The following is a 13,465-nucleotide window of genomic DNA, read 5'->3' on the forward strand; positions in this document are numbered from 1 at the left end:
TCCCGTCTTCCAGAGCTGTCAGATCAAAACCAGGATGCTGAGATTGGTACGATCCATCGAATCTGTTCATAGGATTTGTGCCGGGTACACTCCTGTGGTGCAGGTGCAAAGCTACCACCTGGACAGACCCGTGTGGCTGCCACCGGTTAAGATACGCACCTGAACGTCAGCACAGGGACTACCTCACGCTACCCTTTCCCCCCTCCTCCCCTATTCCCACACCTGCAGCTACCCATCTATTCTCCATCTCTGTAATCACGACAACGAATGCTGTAAAAAAGGGACCACCCAGTATATACTTTTTGAGATTGGCTTTCGTCACTCCACGTCCACACCTGACGTGCATCCAAACTGTGGCATGGATCAACGGTCTGTTTACTTGTGTCGCTGCGTGGTAGGTTCTGGCACACACGTGCAAGTTTGTGGAACCGCTCACACACTAAAGACATTTGGGCGATTTCCTGTTTTGAGCTATTACAGGTAAAGCTGCTGGGAGCATTCACGTACAAGTTTCTGCCTAAAAATAACTCTGTCCAAGGGCGCACTTGCTGGCTCCCTGGGCGAGTCCATTTCGTGTTCTGCGCACGGTGAAAACCTGCTCCTAATAAACTGCCGGCACCAAGTTTTCAGCAAGCAATGTCTGCAGAGCCCTGTCAACCCGGAGAGATGCCTTCGCTCAGCATGCACGCTGACACGGTGCATGAAGCACGGGGCTACCACCCGTGCGCACAGACTCCCCCAGAGGGTCCTCACCTCCCTTCCGTGGGGAGCAGAGATGGAGGATGAGGGAGAAGGCAAAGAGAGAAAAAGCACTGGTCCCCCTGCAATCGGGACCGTGCAGGACGACCCCGCAGGAACGAGGCTGAGGAGCTCATCACACCCGGACAACGTGGCATAAATAAAATCTCCGACCGGCTGTCCCTCCCACAGGTGGCCTCCCGTGGGAGGGCCCCTACCCCGTGGATCATGGCTCCAAGAACAGGACCAAGTCTTTCCTTCCAAGAAAGGGTTGTTCTGGGAAGATGCAAGAGAATCACCATTTGCACCTGTTAAAAAAAAGAAAGAAAGAAAGAAAGAAAGAAAGAAAGAAAGAAAGAAAGAAAAGCTCAAGTGTATCTATCCTTTTAAGGTGGCATCTGTGTTCATAGGTGCTATCGTCCGGAACCGGCTGGACACCCTCAGTCTCCCGTCTCTGGTTGGGCCTCAAGGCCACGGTCCCGCCCCTGACCACGCACGCCCCTCCTGTCCTCCCTGATCCCGGGAGCCTGGACTCAGACCTCTTCCCTTGCTTTGGGGCACTTACATCCTCTGCTCTAACCCTTGAGTTCCTCCATCCAAACCCAGTACAGAACGGGACAGAAGCCACTGGCCTCCTGTTTCTCTGCTAGATCCACAGAATCTGGTGAAGAGTCAAAGCTTACAAACAACCTTCTCCATTTTCTTAAGATTCCTCTTTTTCCTCCATGCTGCTGCTTTTTTTTAAATTTACTACTAGCTTTTTAAAAGTAGAAAGCATCGATATTCACTGTGAGTGACATAAGAGAAACGTCCATGTCTTCTAAAGCTGAAAGGTTATTTTTCACTTGCCATTGAAAGGCTAACTATTACTTAAGTTTGCTCTCCACCCTTGCGGGCATGTACTATGGATTTCAGTCCAGATCTATGACTGCCCATCTTTACTGGATACACTCATTTCTCAAGGAATTGGCCAATCCCTGTCACGTACAGTGTCAACCACATTCTGTATGAGCTGTAACGAGTGCAGAATTTGCAGGCAGAAGCTCACGGTGAGATCAGCCATCTATTCTCTGACCTTCCAACGTGGGTAAGATCATTTGGGTATTTTGGTGCGTCTATTCACCTGTCCCTTCAGTGCAGGTGGAACTTACTTGTACGAAGGTCAGGGGCCCTATTTCCATGGTTCATGGTGCTTTGGGGGCTTGCAGAGAAAGATCTTCCAAACGTAATATGTCACCAGCACAATTTCTTTTAATCAAGTATTTGTCCTTCTCGGTGGTTTATATCTGAACAGTTTCCTTTCTCTCTCCCTCCCCCCTTTTGTCGTGGGGGGAGAAAGAGGCAGAAATGCAAGTAATTGTCAGATTTTTCTAGTGTTACCATGGCTTTTTTTAGTGTTACCGTGTCAGATTTTTCTAGTGTTACCAGTGACACGCATGGGTTTTTTCTCCTCATAGTGTAAAATAAAACAGACATCATGTAAATAATTTCAAATGCCACCTACAATTATGTTTCCCTGCAGACGGAGACAACGGAGAGGCTAAGTATGTCTTTTTCCCTTCAGATGATCTGGAATCCCTCTTCTTAAAAATGGCCCCACCGTCCTCCTACTAATTGCTATGGCAACCACTTCCGGTACCCAGAATTCTCTCTCAGCTAGGGCTAAGACTCCTCGGATGCTCCTGCAGCATTGGCTGCCCCCCCCCCCCACCGCCAGGCCTCATGAAAACCACCCACCTCACCTTTCCCACCTCAGATGGTGCTGAGGAAGGAACCAACTATCACCAGGGAGCTAACACACCTCTCCTCAGCCTACCTCACAGGGACGGTCCCGCCTCCAACATCTTGCTCGACGGGACCGTGACTAAGGCCATGACTCTGTGCCTTTGTCTGAATTCACACACAGGCGGATATTGCACGGAACTGAAAGTGACAGAGGCAATGAACGATGCCTGAGCCGTGGTCAGCGTCTACCAAAATGGTGATACCAAAATGGTGAGTGGGATTGGCGAGGCAGACACCCCCTTTTCCAGGTGGTTCACGCTCTCGTTTCCCACCCCGGCGGTCGGCAGTTCTCTCTGCGGGCCGCTCCCTCCACACCAGCCCCCCTCCCCTCCCGTAGGAACACAGAAGAACTGTGTCACTGGTCCCCTGAAAGCCCGGTGGAAGCAGGTGACTAATTCTGGCTGACGGGCTGTGGGAAGACATCGTGTGTCCTTTTGTCCCAGAGCACTTCATGGCCCTTCTCACACACTTAACTTCTAGAACTATTTGCTGATGCCAAAGACTTGGTTTAGTTCCAAGGGCGGGAGGAATCAGAGAAGAAATTCAAGTCACATCCAGGAGGGAGAGCAACTTTAAATCGTAGGTAATGGGGTGGGCTAGTCAAGGCCCAGAACAATAGCGCCTTGTGGCCTGGGGGACGCTCCTGGGTCTGGTGACCACAGCTAAGGGCCCATTTTTTTCCAGCGCGATGAAAGGGAATGTCTTATTGGGATGAGAGAAAGAGCTATGCAATTTGACACCCCCCCCCAAAAAAAAATATCAGTGATGCTGAAGTGTTACCTCCAACATTTCCCGTGTCCCTGCCCCACTGCTGTTTCGTGGAGACCTCGACCCAGAGAGAGTGCCCGGATGGCATGTGGGCCAAACTGAGTCAGGAAACTCTGATGTCAGGATCGTAACAATTATAAATTAGAGAGGAAAATCACTAGCCACCAAGAGACTGGCCAACTCTGTTCTGCCTCCCACAGGCTAGATTTTCTAATGGGCCAAACTCACCTTAGACTTTGCTCTGGACGAGAGAGCGAGCCTCTTCCCTCCTCCCTGTCTCATCCCTGCGACACCTTGCCCCTGCTGCACTCAGTAACAGTGACAGGCCATCACCCAGGTCACAAGCCCTGGGACACCCCGACAGAGATGCCCGTCTGTGGAAAATCCAAAAGACATCTCTATGCTCCTGACACAGCCCGTGGCCCCCTCCCCCACCACATCCCCGTCCCTGGTAGATGATAGAACTGGCCGGAGATTCCAATCAAACCCTTACACGCAAAAGGTTTGCTTTCCCAAATGTCCACGCTTTTAGAAAATTTCTTATCTCGGGTTCTCCCGGAGGGCGAAATTTAATGGGAAAGCGGAGAGGGAATCGGGAGGGATTGTTGCCACGGCCAGAAGCCGCTGGAAGGTCACCTGCCAGGACATCCTGCCTTGATATCCCACCGGCACCTGTGATACCCTCCATACCAAGGAGAATTAACTTCCTTTACCGTCAGTGAGAAGGGAGCGGGGGGCCATAGTTTGTGTGGTGCACTGGGAAAGCGTGAGCTTGGCAGTGACTCGAGGGCGGAACAGGGAGGGGAGTCCTGGGCAACAGCCCTGCACCCTCAGCTACGTCAGCTACGGTGCTGCGTCCTCCTGAGAGCAGGCCTCCCGCCCAGGAAAAACCCTGCCTCCCATCCAATGAATTACGCGAACTCAACTTAATTGATTGCACCATGTTGCTTGAAATCGCCGCGAGATTCTGCTGTGGTTTTAAAGATGCGTAAACACCGTAAGCTTGAGAGGCTCAACCCAGTTCTGCAGTCTCGCGTCAGTTAGTAACATTCGTGCACCAGTGGTGTGGGTCACCACCCAGAGGCTCACACAGGCTTCTCCCAGGGTTGTCCTTTCGTGGCCCAAGCTGGAGGAAGTGCTGTTTTGGAGGAGATGATCGGGAGTCTGGGTAAGAGTGTGATGGGGGGAAGTTCCGGGAGCCGTTGGTGGAGGTCGGGACTGAGGCGGTATCGGGGTCAGGCCAGGAAGCGGGGACCTGGTCCGCGATGCAATCCCCTTCCATTGATCCAACTGCCGGGTTGTGTGACGGGCAGCTAGCTGTGCTGGGTGACAACGTAGACGGCACGGGGACAAGCAGGCGCGTCCCCCCTCCTGCCTACCCGAATCCCACTAGTCGTGCGGGTGGCCGTGCGCCCCGCTCCGCCAGGATCGCCCCCTCGGCCCCGGAGGAGGGCTCGTGCAAGCACAGCTTGTGCCGGCTGGGTGGGCAGCTCTCTCCCCCGCGTGTCTCCCGCCCACGGCCGGGAACATGGCCTGGTGACCAGCACTGCAGTGGCCTCCCCGTGAGAAACGAAGACGGAGACGCCCAGAGACATCCAAGGACCCCTGAGACGCTCCCCTCCAGACTCCCCGATTACCCGGGCGAAGACCCTGCTTAAGCCATTGTCACTGGGGGTTCGCGCCTCATGCGGCCGAGCACAGGCCTTCGGGAGAAGGACACTGGCCGGGCCCCGTCCCCTGCTCATGCTGTGTGCACGGGGCGGGAGGCCATCCCGGAGACCCCCGCCTGGCAGCCGCGGGAGCCCCTGAGACACCAGCAGGGGCCAGTGGGGCCCGCATCAGGACAGGGGAGCGGGAGCCCCCCGCCAGCCCCTTTCACTGCTCGAGGTGGGGGGGAAGGAACCCTTGAAGGGACGGAAAACAACTGGCTTTTTCAGATTACCTATATTTAGCACTTCCCGAAAGTAGCTATTCTGAGCTGGGTGTAAAGGAAGGCAACCGCTGAACTTGAAAGAGGAGAGAGTGTGTGAGAAAGCAGAGGAAGCGGGACCTGGAGGCCAGTGCTGTGGCTCCGTGGCTGGCTCCGTGGCTGGCTCCGTGGCTGGCTCCACGACGGGGTGCCGTGCTAGGTGACTAGCGGGGAGCACGGCCTCACGGTCACAGAAAGGAAACCGTGTCTCGGAAGGAGAAGGGACGCGCGGGACCTGAATCCGGGGAGGAGTGACCGGCTGTCCCACGCTGTCCCCTGCCTGGGGACCTCCCTCTCTGATGGAGAGAGACAGCTGTGACAATTCCAGTGTTTTCCCCGTGCCCACAGGGCCCTGAGCCTTCCACGTGTGTGCCTGTATTCGGTCCTAACCGGTGTACCTCCAGTCACTGCTGAGCACGGCCTGGCCCCTGCCCGGGTCACAGCGCAGAGCTGGGGCCCAGCCCCCGTAGACCCGTCGTCTCTCCAGCTACAGGAACCACGGCGGAAAGAGCCCCTCTCCAGACACTCAGCGGAGCGCCTGATTCCAAATGTGATTGTAAAAATCTCAATTAAGACGATCTTCAATTAATCGACTGTTCCGGGTAATTTAATTTCCTGGCTTAATTGAGCACGAACCAGGAAAACCTTTCCATCAAAGCAGGGTTTTTTCTCCCCCCCAAAGTGTCTGAGACACAATTTCCTAACTTAGTGAACCCGATTTAAATTTTCTTTGGTAATGAAGTCACTAACAGTGCCTCGGGCCCACAGTTTGGAAGCTGCTTCTCACCAACCAGCAACACACGCAGTGCTCAGGGTTGGATCAGATTTGTCTGCTTTTGTTTTGTTTTTTTTTTCCTAGCCTGCTATTAATTGAGGCTGCAAAGGACATCCTTGAGCATAAGATTTTCCTTTTATACTCAAATGAGTTTCAGATATACCTGAAGTGGAATGTTGGAGTCAGTTGGATTATAAAATATTTTACAGTTTTTTTTCTTTTTCTTAATGGTTATTTATTTATTTTGAGAGGTGGGTGAGAGGCAGAGAGAGAGAGAGAGAGAGGGAGAGAGAATCCCACCCTGAGCGAGCGTGGAGCCCGACTCAGGGCTCGAACTCACGAACCGTGAGATCATGACCTGAGCTGAAACCATTGGATACTTAACAGAGTGAGCCTCCCAGGCGCCCCTATAGTTGTTTTTTTTTTCAATGTTTCCAAAAAATGTTTCCAAAATGCTGCACCATCCCGTTGCCAGAACTCGTCGGTGAGGAAGGTTCTGGGTGAAAAGGAGGCTGGAGAAGGAGAACGATACACGGGGAGAGGAAGGCAGCGCTGGGAGGACAGTCTCAGGGGAAAAGAGAGAAAGCCCTTCATCCACTGCCCGCCGTGGGCGCTGGTAACTGCTTGGCCAGCAGCTCACCAGGAAAGAGAAGAAACGCCCTTGCTTGGGGCCCTTGCCAAAGTGCGCGTGCCCTGGCGGTGGCTGATTTCAACTCCCTTAACTCAGCACCGGGAAAAATGAGACCCCAGGGCTCTCGTGACCCGGTGGGAGCTCGCCCCAGCACCCTGGCTGCAAGAGACCAGGGGACAATTGCGAGGGACGGTGAGGATGAAGGTCCTCCTCGGTGTGGATGTGCCGCCACCAGCCTCCACGCCACGCCAGGTAAGACTTGCCACCCTGGACACAAGGGCCCTAAATGGAGGACGGGAGACCTGGATCCCCTGTGTAATCAAGAGAACACATGCCCCTTGACCTTGGCACACCCCATATGGAAATTCCCTAGGCACTGGAGAGGCCGTGCCCCCATGACCCCCGATCTTTTTACGGAGTCTTGTTCGATCTGGTCAAAGCGTGCCTTGAGCCCTGCCTCGGATTTTATTGCATATGCCCACCTCTTCCTGGCCTTCCGTTTCCACCAAAGCGGAAAACCCCAACGCCAAATAATAAAGGCTCATTACCAGTGACAAGAAGTGGCTGATTATTCCGGCAGAAAGTTCTAAGTACAAAGGCTGAAGGTTGGGAACAGACCCAGCGATGAGGAGGTGTTTCTCAGTGGGCCCCACCATCAGGGATTTATCTGATTTGGGCTAAGGAGGGCATGATACTCAAAAGCCGGAGGTTAAACGTTTCGACGGAGAGATCACAGCCAGATCTCTTAATCACTTACTTCATTTGGCTTTAGAAAGTGTTTCTTCATGCTTTCTTTTCAGCATTTGGATCTGGTTTTAAATTATTCATACGATGACATTGCCTGATTCCTCTCACAAATTCAGAAAAACATAAAATATTGGGAAAGGGTTGATGGTTAACGAGTTTCATCTTCTGAGGAATTTTGATATCCTGTCCGTAACAGAGATTGCCAGGGAATTAACCGTTTCTTATACTTTCTAGATTTCTGATGCTTTGACCTCTGGGGCGTCTGGTCCCCTGGAATCACTGTCCCTCCCGGGTCAGCCAATTTCCAGAGATAGTAAGTGACTCACCTGTGAGCATGTCTTTTATACGTAAACCAACCAACATGGAGGCCACATTGCCTCCCAAATAAGAAGATGGTCTATTCTGAGTGTCCCTGGAAGCAGCAGACAGGTGAATAAGCTCTGCTGAGGGAGGGGTCCCAGAAACGCTATAGAGAATGTAGAGGATTTGATGGCTAGAGCTCAAGCAGCCTTCATGGGCCATGAGGAAGCATCCTGCATCCTAGAAAAGAGGGAGCTGAATCATCTAAGGAGTCTGGATCTCTCCTAATTTTAGGAAGCCACTGGACTCCTTCCACGTGACAAAGAATACAAATCTACATTGTTAAGTACCTATTCTTTGAGGTTTTGCTGTTCTCTTCAGTGAAATAACCTCATATAATGCACTCTCCTTGATGCAAAGCAAAACCAAAAACCATGGGGCACCTGGGTGGCTCAGTTGGTTAAGCTTGGTTTGGGCTCAGGTCATGATCTCACGGTTCGTGAGTTCTAGCCCCATATGGGGCTCTGTGCTGTTAATGCAGAGCCTGCTTAGGATTCTCTTCCCCCACCCGCCTCTCCCCCACCTCTCTCCATCTCTCTCTCTCTCTCTCTCTCTCTCTCAAAATAAATAAATAAACTTTAAAAAAAAACATAATATCTTGGCCTGAAGTGATGGGTCGAGGCCTGTGAAGGTACTCAATGCATCCCCAAAAGATGTCTCTTGATCATGCTACTGACATTATCAGTATCAGAAAGAAAAGAGTTTAACTCATCTTACGTGCCAAACGCTTGGTAGATGTGTTCCCTTTCGGCCGTCCACATCCACAGTACATGCTCTGCTTTTCCACTTTGTCTAAACACAGACCAACAAGACGCTGGTCACCATCATTTGACTGTATTTACAAGTTTCCCCGTTTCCTGGAAGCATAAATCGAGAGCAGGAGGCCCATCGTTAACCAGCAACTTGTCTGGAAAATAAAGCAGGTTACGACTCGGCACTCGAGTAAAACCACCCTCTCCTTGCCGGTCATTGTGGGTCCCCCGCTGAGCCCAGTGTACTCTCTGCAGACCATATCGCCTCCTACAAAATAATTACAAATTACACCAATGACGACAAAGCGTCATCTCCTACAGTGTGGGTCCCCTGCTGCCCCCTCATAGGTCCCACCTGTACGTTGGGAACTGACTGAACGTGGAACAGAATCGGCAAACACACGGGGGCATTGGTGTCTGCTCTTGTACACGCCAGGCCACTAATATTATGTGATATCCAACAAAAAAGAAAGGAATTTTAACCAGAAACCAGTTGTGCTTCCTCCCTGAGAACGTCTTCAATAAACTTTGAAATCTGGTCTTCTCGGTCTTTCTGTGGTGCTAAGACTTGTGTCTCTTTCTGCTATTAAAAGCACAATTTGGGGGGGCACCCGGGTGGCTCAGTCGGTTAAGCGTCCGACTTCAGCTCAGGTCACGATCTCACGGTGTGTGGGTTCGAGCCCCGCGCCGGGCTCCGTGCTGCCAGCTCGGAGCTTGGAGCCCGTTTCAGACTCTGTGTTTCCCTCTCTCTCTCTGCCCCTCCCCCATTCATACTCTGTCTCTCTCTCTCTCAAAAATAATTTAAAAAAAACATTAAAAAATACGATTTGGGGTTTATTCATTTTCTTTAAAACACAACTCATGAACTTCACACTCAAAAGTATTATTTTGCATTTGTTTCTTTTTTTAAAAATGAGACCGGAACTGATGAAGAAGTTTTGATAGATTGATAACACTTTCCAAAAAACAAATAACCTATGGGCCTGGGGACTCCAGACCCATAACATCACATTGTCGGACGGTTGTGTCTTATTTCCTAAACGCCTTTGGGTTTTCTGGTTTGTTTTTGTTTTTGTTTTGTTTTGTTTGCGTTCTTGTTTTTTGAGGGGAGAGGACATCCCTGTCTTGGAAAAATTATCATACTCCGAAATAGACAGACTCGTGCTTCCTGACATTACGGGTCTAGTACCTTGCTGCTATCTTATCTCTACTTTTGTGCTTCATTGAATCATGACTTAGGCATAAAAATAAAAAAAAATAAAAATAGATGCGATTGAACAAAGATGAGAGAGTGTCCACCATGCACACGGGGATGTGGAGCCTCAGTGAGATGCCCAGGGTCAAGGGGGCGCCAGCCTCGCTGACACGTCCCCGTGCTTCTGGGACAGTTGCTGAGACACAGCTGGTAGGAACTCAGTGGGATTTCCCAGAAGCCCATTGGCTTCATAGTCCCCATCTGTAAAATTTATAGGAGTCAAAGACTGTTTCACTGTCTCTTACTTGAAAACTACATGGGGCGCCTGGGTGGCTCAGTCGGTTGAGCATCCGACTTCGGCTCAGGTCACGATCTCACGGTCCGTGACTTTGAGCCCCGCGTCGGGCTCTGTGCTGACCGCTCAGAACCTGCAGCCTGTTTCAGATTCTGTGTCTCCCTCTCTCTCTGACCCTCCCTCGTTCATGCTCTGTCTCTCTCTGTCTCAAAAATAAATAAAAATTGAAAAAAAATTAATAAATAAGTAAACGTTAAAAAAAAAACAAAGAAAACCACAGAACCACTTACAGGTTCCTCAGGTGGCCACATTTTGAACCACTGACGTGGGCAAGGGCAGGATATTTCAAAATACCCAGTTGACCAATGCTGCTGCATAATTTCTGTAGTAGTCTGTAGTAGCCTGAGTCATTTTTTATTTTATTATTTTTTTTAATGTTCATTTTTGAGAGACAGAGACAGAGTGTGATCAGGGGAGGTGCAGACAGAGAGAAGGAGACACAGAATCCGAAGCAGGCTCCAGGCTCCGAGCTGTTGGCACAGAGCCCGACATGGGGCTTGAACTCACGGACCGCGAGATCATGACCTGAGCCAAAGTTGGACGCTTAACCGACTAAGCCACCCGGACGCCCCTCTGTAATCTGACTCATTTTTAGTGAACGCTACTCAGCCTAACTTCGAGAATGCTTTTTTTTTTTCTTTTTAAATAATCTGTCAAAGAAGATAAAATACCAGCTTACCATTCTGACTCAGGCACATTCCCCAGAATTTCTTCCTTCTTAACACTGTACTTTTTATATTGCATATATTTACTCATTGTAATTCATTTATTCATATATTTATGTGTATTGTATTATCTATTCATTCATTATTTGAACAGAAAAGAGTTAGCAGGAGGAAATGCTAATGTTTGAGGTTACAAACCAGGGACGGTGTGGTAGTCAAGGTGGGGTGGGCGATGCTTCCCAGAAGGTCAAGGGCTTCTTCCTCCCTCGGGGTCTCCATCCATCACAGGTCAGCAGGGAACCCCGTCCCATGTCACTTGTCCTGGCCGTGTTGTGCAGGGCAGTGGGCTCCACGCTGGCTCCTGGGGGACACAGGACGGCAGCTCCTAGGAGATGAGCGCCTCCAGCCCGGAAACGGCAGGTGTCTCTCGCACTCCAAACTCCTCCGCCAGAAGGGGTCAGATCCCCCCTGACACCACGGGGTCGGGGAGCGCGCTCCTACTCTGTGCCCCGAGGAGCAGAGTGGCAACCTTTGGAGAAGGGTTAGGTGGGGTTTGCTGCCCACCCCAAGAAGGGTTCACGGGGCACTTACTGGGGCAAAGTACAGTTCCTGTTGCCAAGACGGTTCGACAATGACTTCAGGTTAAATAGTATGGAACAGATCAGGACGTGGGCAGAAACCTTCTCAGCACAAGGAAGCCCGGTGTAAGAGCCATAAAGGACAGAAAACGGGAGCCAAGGGGGATTCTCAAGGAGGAGAGAATTGGTTTGATTTTAGGGAATTGGGGAGGGCTCTGGAGAGTTCACGGGATGGCAGGCTGGATATGGGAATCAGCTCTCCGTGCACGGACGGGACAGGGAGACGGAAAAGACGGACTTCTGAGCAGAGGAAGCAGTCACATCGGGCCACGGTGACGCGTTTTGGCACGCCGCTTTGTAATTGTTGACAGTTTTACAGCAACAGTGACGTCCTAGACAAAGCCTGTCTCCTCGTCGCCCTCTGAGTTCCCGATACTTACCCTGTGGCTGTCAGAGGGGTATTGGGGGCACTTTGGAGTACCTAACTCTGAGGGCTGATTTATTACTATGGTTCAGCGAGAGAGTGTGTGTGTGTGTGTGTGTGTGTGTGTGCACTCGGTGCTGATGACCACTCGGGCCTTTCAACTGGTACCTCTTGAGGCTAGCACGCCCTCGTCCGTAGATTGCTGGCCTGACTTCTGACAAGAGCGCAGTGAACATGTCACATCCACACGATGCCCTTTGTTGCCCCGGGAAAGAACCTGCGTAGATGTCACTGCGTACTCACTATGAGCGGCCCTGTCTCCACTCCGTTTTTCTCCGACCCCTGGCCCTCCCTCCTTATGGAGGTTCAGCCGGCAGCTGGCGGTCTCCTTTGCCCTCCTCACTGGGCTCACATCTTCCATGTTGCTTGAGGCAAAGGGAGGATCCATCAGCTTCCGAGCTTCTCCAGGCGACTCCAAGGTGCAGGGAAAAAAAAACCGGAGGGCCACCTTGCCCTCAAAGTGCGGTCCGTGACCAGGAGCATCGGCAGCACCCGAGAACCTAACAGGAATGCAGGTTCCCAGGCCCCCGCCCAGCCCTGCTGACTCCAGCTCTGGGGAGTCACAAGGCCTTCCAAGAGCTTTAGCTGCACATTAAAGCTTGATAAGTATCGGATGGGATGCCCTCTAATGGGGCCTAATGGGGCCTGCTGATTGCAATTATCTGCATAAGCAGAGAAACCCGGAATAATGTAGCGATAATGACCTTGGGGGTGGGGGAGGGGGCATGCCAAGAGCACCACCGGGAAAGCCATTAAAGAGGCTTAAAGAAACTGAAAGTTGCCCTTGACTGTGGGCTTGCACGGGCGAGTTTTTCACACTGTCACAAACCTTCCTGGCAGAGCCCGACACGGTTGAGGGTGTTTGTTTGTTTCCCCGGAAAGCTCAGTACGTGACGACAGGGCTCTAAGTGCCTGGCGCTTCTTAATTTAATCGTGAGGGCCACCCACGCTGCGAATTCCCACCCTACAGAAGCTCAGAGAGGCTAAAAACCTGCCCAGGGGTCACCAAGCGGGTCACGGGCAGAGGAAGGGTTTTGTCCTGCTCATAGTTGTTGATCCGTTTTTCCCGTGTTACCAACAGTAAGGCTTATACTATGATTAGTGAGGATTATATTATAATGAGGAGGAGAAGTAAGGATCAAGGGTCCAGAAGCAGGAACTGGGTCCAGAAGCAGCACTGGGGTTTCTCAATACCAAACCCACTTACCAGCCTGGACTGGTGAGGAGGCCAGGGAGCCGGGGGCTGAGCAGGAGACACGGGATTAAAAGGGAGCTTTTCTTCACTCCTATGGAGCCCCTACCCACTCCCACCTCACCCTCCAGGACTGACAGGGACCATCTGGGGGGAAAAAAAAAAAGAAAAAGAAAAAAACCTCCTGGAGACACCGTCCCCAACCCCAGGCCTGCCTGACAGCTTCCTTCCAGAGATAAGCACATCAAAGCAGCTTCAAGAGAACTAGGTTAAGACCCTCACCAGACCCCCTCCACCCACCCCCCCAAAGAACCAGAAACATCACCACCTTCCAGCCAGGGAGTCAGAACTGAAGCTTTATTTCAATCGGTTTCTTTATTTTCAGAACACCACCGGCAACTAGAAACAGGTATGCAAGTGTGGTTTTTATAACTGAAGAGTCCATAAAATAGATAATGGGATTGTAACAAT

Source organism: Panthera tigris, chromosome D4 (genome assembly GCF_018350195.1).
Source record: "Panthera tigris isolate Pti1 chromosome D4, P.tigris_Pti1_mat1.1, whole genome shotgun sequence".
In the NCBI taxonomy this organism is placed as follows: domain Eukaryota; kingdom Metazoa; phylum Chordata; class Mammalia; order Carnivora; family Felidae; genus Panthera; species Panthera tigris.